This window comes from Manis javanica, chromosome 10, assembly GCF_040802235.1.
Source record: "Manis javanica isolate MJ-LG chromosome 10, MJ_LKY, whole genome shotgun sequence".
Taxonomy (NCBI): domain Eukaryota; kingdom Metazoa; phylum Chordata; class Mammalia; order Pholidota; family Manidae; genus Manis; species Manis javanica.
The window spans coordinates 89889544-89900193 of NC_133165.1; positions in this window are offsets into that span (position 1 = coordinate 89889544).

Genomic DNA, 10650 nt, shown 5'->3' on the forward strand with positions numbered 1-10650 from the left:
ATCAAATGCATGGCTTTTAGTGTATTTCCCAAAGCCAATAAAAAGTAATTATAGAGGGGCGGAGCCAGGATGGTGGCATGAGTAGAGCAGTGGAAATCTCCTCCCAAAAACACATAGAGCTATGAAAATATAACAAAGAAAAATCTTCCTAAAATAGAGACCACAGGACAGGACAACATCCAGACCACATCCACACCTGCAAGAACCCAGCGCCTTGCGAAGGGGGTAAGATACAAGCCCCGGCCCGGCGGTACCCGAGCACCCGCTCCCCCCGGCTCCCGGCGGGTGGAAAGAAACCGGAGCGGTTATTTTTTTTTTTTTTTTGGCGAGTGCTTTTTGGAAGCCTTAAAGGGACAGGGACCCCGTTGCTAGGGAGGCAGGGTGGCGGCACCGGTGAGCGGGTGCCTGGGACCGGCGCCTGAGGACAAAGAATATCCTGCGTTTTTCCCTGCGGGACCGGTGGGCGGGTGCCTGAGGCCGGCACCTGAGGACGGAGGAAATCGCGCGTTTTTCCCCTTTTTTTTTCTCTCTTTTTCGCGAGTGCTTTTTGGAAGCCTTAAAGGGACAGGGACCCCGGTGCTAGGGAGGCAGGGCGGCGGGACTGGTGAGCGGGTGCCTGGGACCGGTGCCTGAGGACAAAGAATATCGAGCGTTTTTCCCTGCAGGACCAGTGGACGGGTGTCTGAGACCGGCACTTGAGGACGGAGGAAATCGTGTGTTTTTCCCCTTTTTTTTACTCTTTTTGGCGAGTGCTTTTTGGAAGCCTTAAAGGGACAGGGACCCCGGTGCTAGGGAGGCAGAGCAGCAGGACAGGTGAGCGGGTGCCTGGGACCGGCGCCTGAGGACAAAGAATATCCTGCGTTTTTCCCTGTGGGACCGGTGGGCGGGTGCCTGAGACCAGCACCTGAGGATGGAGGAAATCATGCATTTTTCTCCTTTTTTTTCTCTTTTTGGTGAGTGCTTTTGGGAAGCCTTAAAGGGACAGGGACCCCGGTGCTAGGGAGGCAGGGCGGCGGGACTGGTGAACAGGTGCCTGAGACCGGCGCCTGAGGACAAAGAATATCGCGTGTTTTTCCCTGCGGGACCGGTGGGTGGGTGCCTGATACCGGCACCTGAGGATGGAGGAAATCATGCATTTTTCTCCTTTTTTTTCTCTTTTTGGTGAGTGCTTTTTGGAAGCCTTAAAGGGACAGGGACCCCGGTGCTAGGGAGGCAGGGCGGCGGGACTGGTGAACAGGTGCCTGAGACCGGAGCCTGAGAACAAAGAATATCGAGCGTTTTTCCCTGCGGGACCGGGGGACGGGTGCTTTTTGGTAACCTTGAAGGGACAGGGACCCTGGTGCTAGGGAGGCAGGGCAGCAGGACCAGTGAGCGGGTGCCTGGGACCAGCGCCTGAGGACAAAAAAATATCGCGTGTTTTTTCCTTTTTTTTTCTTTTTCTATTCCCTCTCTCATTGTTGCTGTTATTGTTTTGGTTTGGAGAGTGCTTTTTGGAAGTCTTAAAGGGGCAGGACAGGTCACTCAGACCAGAGGCAGGGAATCTGGGGATCTCTGGGCACTCTAATCCCCTGGGCAGCAGGGAGCACAGAGGCACCTTACAGAGATAAATAGCCTCCCGGCCACTCCCCCTCCAACGGGGCTCCACCATTTTGGAGGAACAGCCCCAGCCAGGACAAGCCCACAGCAACAGCAGAGATAAACCCCAAAGCAACTGGGCAGGAAGCAGAAGCCCTGTCTGCGCACAGCTGCCCAGCACAAGCCACTAGAGGTCGCTATTCTCCCAGGAAAAGGCCACAAACCAACAAGAAGGGAAGCTCTTCCAACGGTCACTTGTACCAGCTCTGCAAACTATCTCTATCACCATGAAAAGGCAAAACTACAGGCAGACAAAGATCACAGAGACAACACCTGAGAAGGAGACAGACCTAACCAGTCCTCCTGAAAAAGAATTCAAAATAAAAATCATAAACATGCTGACAGAGATGCAGAGAAAAATGCAAGAGCAATGGGATGAGATGCAGAGAAAAATACAAGAGCAGTGGGATGAAGTACGGAGGGAGATCACAGATGTCAGGAAGGAGATCACAGAAGTGAAACAGACCCTGGAAGGATTTATAAGCAGAATGGATAAGATGCAAGAGGCCATTGAAGGAATAGAAGCCCGAGAACAGGAATGTATAGAAGCTGACATAGAGAGAGATAAAAGGATCTCCAGGAATGAAACAACACTAAGAGAACTATGTGACCAAGCCAAAAGGAATAATATTCGTATTATAGGGATACCAGAAGTAGAAGAAAGAGGAAAAAGGATAGAAAGTCTCTTTGAAGAAATAATTGCTGAAAACTTCCCCAAACTGGGGGAGGAAATAATCGAACAGACCATGGAATTACACAGAACCCCCAACAGAAAGGATCCAAGGGGGACAACACCAAGACAGATAGTAATCAAAATGGCAAGGATCAAGGACAAGGAAAGAGTTTTAAAGGCAGCTAGAGAGAAAAAGGCCACCTATAAAGGAAAACCCATCAGGCTAACATCAGACTTCTCGACAGAAACCCTACAGGCCAGAAGAGAATGGCATGATATACTTAATGCAATGAAACAGAACGGCCTAGAACCAAGGATACTGTATACAGCATGACTATCATTTAAATATGATGGCGGGATTAAACAATTCCAAGACAAGCAAAAGCTGAGGGAATTTGCTTCCCACAAACCACCTCTACAGGGCATCCTACAGGGACTGCTCTAGATGGGAGCACCCCTAAAAAGAGCACAGAACAAAACACACAACATATGAAGAATGGAGGAGGAGGAATAAGAACGGAGAGAAGAAAAGAATCTCCAGACAGTGTATATAACAGCTCAATAAGCGAGCTAAGTTAGGCAGTAAGATACTAAAGAAGCTAACCTTGAACCTTTGGTAACCACGAATCTAAAGCCTGCAATGGCAATAAGTACATATCTCTCAATAGTCACCCTAAATGTAAATGGACTTAATGCACCAATCAAAAGACACAGAGTAATAGAATGGATAAAAAAGCAAGACCCATCTATATGCTGCTTACAAGAAACTCACCTTAAACCCAAAGATAAGCATAGACTAAAAGTCAAGGGGTGGAAAAACATATTTCAGGCAAACAACAGTGAGAAGAAAGCAGGGGTTGCAGGACTAATATCAGACAAAATAGACTTCAAAACAAAGAAAGTAACAAGAGATAAAGAAGGACGCTACATAACGATAAAGGGCTCAGTCCAACAAGAGGATATAACCATTCTAAATATATATGCACCCAATACAGGAGCACCAGCATATGTGAAACAAATACTAACGGAACTAAAGAGAGAAATAGACTGCAATGCATTCATTTTAGGAGACTTCAACACACCACTCACCGCAAAGGATAGATCCACCAGGCAGAAAATAAGTAAGGACACACAGGCACTGAACAACACCCTAGAACAGATGGACCTAATAGACATCTATAGAACTCTACATCCAAAAGCAACAGGATATACATTCTTCTCAAGTGGACATGGAACATTCTCCAGAAGAGACCACATACTAGCTCACAAAAAGAGCCTCAGTAAACTCCAAAATATTGAAATTCTACCAACCAATTTTTCAGACCACAAATGTATAAAAGTAGAAATAAATTCTACAAAGAAAACAAAAAGATTCACAAACACATGGAGGCCTAACAACATGCTACTAAATAATCAATGTATCAATGAACAAATCAAAATAGAGATCAAGGAATATATAGAAACAAATGACAACAACAACACTAAGCCCCAACTTCTGTGGGACGCAGCGAAAGCAGACTTAAGAGTTAAGTATATAGCAATCCAGGCACATTTGAAGAAGCAAGAACAATCCCAAATGAATAGTCTAACATCACAATTATCGAAACTGGAAAAAGAAGAACAAATGAGGCCTAAAGTCAGCAGAAGGAGGGACATAATAAAGATCAGAGAAGAAATAAACAAAATTGAGAAGAATAAAACAATAGCAAAAATCAACGAAACCAAGAGCTGGTTCTTCGAGAAAATAAACAAAATAGATAAGCCTCTAGCCCAACTTATTAAGAGAAAAAGAGAATCAACACAAATCAACATAATCAGAAATGGGAATGCAAAATTCACGACAGACTCCACAGAAATACAAAGAATTTTTAAAGACTACTATGAAAACCTATATGCCAACAAGCTGGAAAACCTAGAAGAAATGGACAACTTCCTAGAAAAATACAACCTCCCAAGACTGACCAAGGAAGAAACACAAAAGTTAAACAAACCAATTACGAGCAAAGAAATTGAAACGGTAATCAAAAAACTACCCAAGAACAAAACCCCGGGGCTGGACGGATTTACCTCGGAATTTTATCAGACACACAGAGAAGATATAACACCCACTCTCCTTAAAGTGTTCCAAAAAATAGAAGAAGAGGGAATACTCCCAAACTCATTCTATGAAGCCAACATCACCCTAATACCAAAACCAGGCAAAGACCCCACCAAAAAAGAAAATTACAGACCAATATCCCTGATGAACATAGATGCAAAAATACTCAACAAAATATTAGCAAACCGAATTCAAAAATACATCAAAAGGATCGTACACCATGACCAAGTGGGATTCATCCCAGGGATGCAAGGATGGTATAACATTCGAAAGTCCATTAACATCATCCACCACATCAACAAAAAGAAAGACAAAAACCACATGATCATCTCCATAGATGCTGAAAAAGCATTTGACAAAGTTCAACATCCATTCATGATAAAAACTCTCAGCAAAATGGGAATAGAGGGCAAGTACCTCAACATAATAAAGGCCATATATGATAAACCCACAGAAAACATTATATTGAACAGTGAGAAGCTGAAAGCTTTTCCTCTGAGATCAGAAACTAGACAGGGATGCCCACTCTCCCCACTGTTATTTAACGTAGTACTGGAGGTCCTACCCACGGCAATGAGACAAAACAAAGAAATACAAGGAATCCAGATTGGTAAAGAAGAAGTTAAACTGTCAGTATTTGCAGAGGACATGATACTATACATAAAAAACCCTAAAGACTCCACCCCAAAACTACTAGAACGGATATTGGAATACAGCAAAGTTGCAGGATACAAAATCAACACATAGAAATCTGTGGCTTTCCTATACAGTAACAATGAACCAACAGAAAGAGAAATCAGGAGGGAAACAACTCCATTCACAATTGCACCAAAAAAAAATAAAATACCTAGGAATAAACCTAATCAAAGAAGTGAAAGACTTATAATCTGAAAACTACAAGTCACTCTTAAGAGAAATTAAAGGGGACACTAACAGATGGAAACTCATCCCATGCTCATGGCTAGGAAGAATTAATATCGTCAAAATGGCCATCCTGCCCAAAGCAATATACAGATTTGATGCAATCGCTATGAAACTACGAGCAACATTCCTCAATGAACTGGAACAAATAATTCAAAAATTCATATGGAAACACCAAAGACCCCAAATAGCCAAAGAAATCCTGAAAAAGAAGAATAAAGTAGGGGGGACCTCACTCCTCAATTTCAAGCTCTTCTATAAAGCCATAGTAATCAAGATAATTTGGTACTGGCACAAGAACAGAGCCACAGACCAATGGAACAGACTAGAGAATCCAGACATTAACCCAGACATATATGGTCAATTAATATTTGATAAAGGAGCCATGGACATACAATGGTGAAATGACATTCTCTTCAACAGATGGTGCTGGCAAAACTGGACAGCTACATGTAGGAAAATGAAACTGGACCATTGTCTAACCCCATATATATACAAAAGTAAACTCAAAATGGATCAAAGACCTGAATGCAAGTCATGAAACCATTAAACTCTTGGAAAAAAAACATAGGCAAAAACCTCTTCGACATAAACATGAGTAATCTCTTCTTGAACATATCTCCCCGGGCAAGGAAAACAACAGAAAAAATGAACAAGTGGGACTATATCAAGCTGAAAAGCTTCTGTACAACAAAAGACACCATCAATAGAACAAAAAGGAACCCTACAGTATGGGAGAATATATTTGAATATGACAGATCCGATAAAGGCTTGACGTCCAGAATATATAAAGAGCTCACACACCTCAACAAACAAAAAACAAATAACCTAATTAAAAAATGGGCAGAGGAACTGAACAGACAGTTCTCTAAAAAAGAAATACAGATGGCCAACAGACACATGAAAAGATGGTCCACATCGCTAATTATCAGAGAAATGCAAATTAAAACTACAATGAGGTATCATCTCACACCAGTGAGGATGGCTGCCATCCAAAAGACAAACAACAACAAATGTTGGCGAGGCTGTGGAGAAAGGGGAACCCTCCTACACTGCTGGTGGGAATGTAAATTAGTTCAACCATTGTGGAAAGCAGTATGGAGGTACATCAAAATGCTCAAAACAGACTTACCATTTGACCCAGGAATTCCACTCCTAGGAATTTACCCTAAGAATGTAGCAATCAAGTTTGAGAAAGACAGATGCACCCCTATGTTTATTGCTGCACTATTTACAATAGCCAAGAATTGGAAGCAACCTAAATGTCCATTGATAGATGAATGGATAAAGAAGATGTGGTACATATACACAATGGAATACTACTCAGCCATAAGAAAAGGGCAAATCCTACCATTTGCAGCAACATGGATGGAGCTGGAGGGTATTATGCTCAGCGAAATAAGCTAAGCGGAGAAAGAGAAATACCAAATGATTTCACTCATCTATGGAGTATAAGAACAAAGGAAAAACTGAAGGAACAAAACAGCAGCAGAATCACAGAACTCAGGAATGGACTAACAGGTACCAAAGGGAAAGGGACTGGGGAGGATGGGTGGGTAGGGAGGGATAAGGTGGGGGAAGAAGAAGGGCGGTATTAAGATTAGCATGCATGGGGGGTGGGAGAAAGGCGAGGGCTGTACAACACAGAGAAGACAAGTAGTGACTCTACAACACTGCTATGCTGATGGACAGTGACTGTAAAGGGGTTTATAGGGGGGACCTGGCATAGGGGAGAGCCTAGTAAACATAATATTCATCATGTAAGTGTAGATTAATGATAACAAAAAAAAAAAAGCAGTTCGTGTGTCATGACCTCCAATGAGTTCTACACAATGGTATAAAGGGCATATCATAGTGTGGGCAAAGGGTCTGTTTGTGCTTATACAGAGGATCAAAGCCTAACTTGGCTACCCCGAAAATGTACTAAGATACGATATGAAAAAGAACTTCCAACATCAGCACTCTCTGGAAGACTCATGCCAGAAGATGATCATCAAAGAACCCAACAAAGATCCACGCGCTGCTACAGGTGTAGATGCACTCATCCCACTGGTTTTTGGACTTGCCATGGGAATGAAGAAGGAGATACCTAAGCTGGCCTGTGCAAACAGTAAAACAACAAATTTGACTGGATCTACACTGTTGGAACTCAACCAAGAATTAGGAGAAGTGCAAATTGTAGCGCTCTAAAATCTTACAACTACAGACTATTTACTGTTAAAAGAACATATGGGATATGAACAGTCCACAGGAATGGGTTGTTTTAATTTGTCTGATTTCTCTCAGACTGTTCAAGTTCAGTTGGACAATATCCACCATATCATAGATAAGTTTTCACAAATGCCTAAGGTGCCTAACTGGTTTTCTTGGTTTCACTGGAGATGGCTGGTAATTGTAGGTCTGCTTTGGTTATGTAACTGTATTCCTATTATGTTAATATGTGTGTGCAATTTAATTAGTTTAAAACCTATACATGCTTAAGTTACTCTACAAGAAGATATGTCAAAGAAATAATCAATCTTCCCATGTTATCTTTCGTCTGCTACTCCTATAACTTTTCTTCTTCCTTCCTAATTACAACCCTTAAATAGAATTCATGCCTCATATCGAATTTACCAAGTATCATAATTCTTCCAAGTGGTGAAGATACCTCAAGACAAATACTGGGCATAAAAGCCACAGGGCATAAATCTGCAAAGAAGTAAAAAGCTAACCTTTTCAAACAATATTGCCTCTCTCTCACTTACCAACTTTACATTTCCCTGTATGGCCCCAGAAGATGACTGGTTAGCCAGAGACGGGTAAGATTCCTCAAGAGAGGAACAACCTAAGACAGGCACAGTTGCAGGGGGCCATCAGGTGAGAAATTGGGGATCAACAGAGGTGAGGCTTTGAACCTCCTCCCCTGTTCTGAGAGAAATCTGCTGCATCCGTGCATGTTTTATTGCCCTTGTCTAGCTTGGATTAACACATAGTCTACAGGCACACACCTGATCATCTACATTTGCTCTCTTATAACACTAAACTATGTTTTCTACCTTTATCTTGCATCTACCTACCACTTCAGTATTTTATTAAAAACAATAATAATAATAATATTAATAATAATAATAAGGGGGAAATGTGGGATCCACATATAAATCAAGTATAAAAATCAAACAAATATTCATATTTGACCTGATTGTTTATAGTTCATAATGTGTGATCAAAACTGAAAGTTTCTTTGATGACTGCCCTTGTACTGTTCAACATGTAAGAACTTATTCACTATGTCAGAATTTGTTCACCATGTAAGAACTTGTTCATTATGCTTTAGAAGATTGGAGACTGACGAAAATTAGACTTGGGGTGGATTAATGATTGTGCATTGAGCATTGACTCCCCTATACAGAATTTTATTGTTGTTAACAACCATTTGATCAATAAATATGAGAGATGCCCTCTTAAAAAAAATTCTCATCACAAAAGTATTTGTAACTATATGAGATGATGGATATTAGCTAGACATATTGTGGTAATCATTTCACAATATATATGTGTATCAAATCACTATGCTGTACACCTAAAACTAATACAATGTCATATGTCAATTATATCTCAGTTTAAAAAAGGAAGTAGCAGTTTCTCCCACAAAATATATGTATATTTAAATTTAACAATTCTGTTTAAAAGAAAAATATCTTAAAGCATAAAATCAGTCCAACAAAATAAAAATTGGCATTAACCAAGACAGGTTAGGTTTAATATTTGTCACACCATTCAAACTGATAAGAAAAATCATTAACTACCATATATTGGGGTGGAAAAAACAAATAAAGAAAGAATTTCCAGAAGAATAAATATAATTAATAAACAAACATAGACAATGCTTCTTTGCCACCAATAACCAAAGAATATAAATTTATAAAAATTCGTACCATTTCTTGCTTTTCAAACCAGTACAATCTTTTTTAAGTCAATGGTATAAGGTAGGGGAGAAATAGATATTTTCATCCTTTTTGGCGTTAGAGTAACTATTGAACCCTTTTCGAAAACTATCTGTTAATGTGTGACAAGAGACTCATCAATATTCTTACCCAATAACCTAGTTATTACAATTAGAAATGATTCTAAGTACCAAAGAAATGCTCTCTACACAGTAATTTAATACAGTGTTATTCATGAGGATGAAAGTCTAACTCAAATTCTATTCTAAACAATGTGAGGAAATTAAACATAAAAGTTTAATGAGTAAACATGCCTAATAAAAGTAATCTTTAAACAAAATTCAGTAAACTTTGGGGAACATACTTAACAGACTTTAAAATAACTAAAACAAATGTCTGCTATGCATTTGCACCAACATGGAAAAATTCTTATGACATAATATCCAGTAGGAAAATTTAGATACACTATTGTGCATATTAGATAATTATTACAAGGCATAAAAAGTCAAAATATTGTAGAAAATTGATTTGGACTTTTCCTGCTGTGCTGAGATGGGTCACAGAGGTCACAGAAAAATAGGGTATATATTTTAAAGAAAGCTGGCAGCAGCTGGGGCCGAATCCTTTTGTCCTGGATTTACTGAGCTGTCAGTACAGACTTGCCATCATCAACCACCACACCACACCCACTTCCCAGTCTGTATATTATCTTCAGAGGGGAGAGAGAAATGAGGCAGCCTATGATGCTTCATCCTGGGAAAGTGAAGCTTTATTCAGCCACAAAATTCTTCTTCATATATTCCTTCCCCTGCCTGAGTCAGAGAGATGACTGACAGTAGAGTAGCATGAAAACTCTTTGTAGACTTTTGAAAAAAAAAATTCATCGGTAAATGAAGAGCTGTGTTAGTATTAGATCATCATATTATTATGTTTTAAACATAGTAAACAGTAAATGAAAGGTAACTTCAAAATAATTTGATGTATACAGTCTCAGTCTACTGGCAACAGAGGAATATCTCACTACACAGAAATGAATGTACAGTAGGTGCTATGATTGACAACCTGCTGGGCCAAAAAGTAGAATCAAATGTGAATAAAAACAGCTTAAAGGCAACAAATTTTCTAAAAACACACTTAATATATAACAATGCTTACTTGCTGAAAAGCACTTTTTGTAATATAATCTACAGGAGAAATGCCTTTGGAGCAGTTGGTTAAGAATTCTTGCAATTATCCAAGCATGAAAAGAAGAAATACATATTCAATTACAATGTTTATACATAATACATAATATTACATACACATGTATTAATACAGAATATGTATTGATGTATTGATTTATATTGGTACATCAATACAGAATTATGTATTAATACCTAATACAGAAATACTTAATA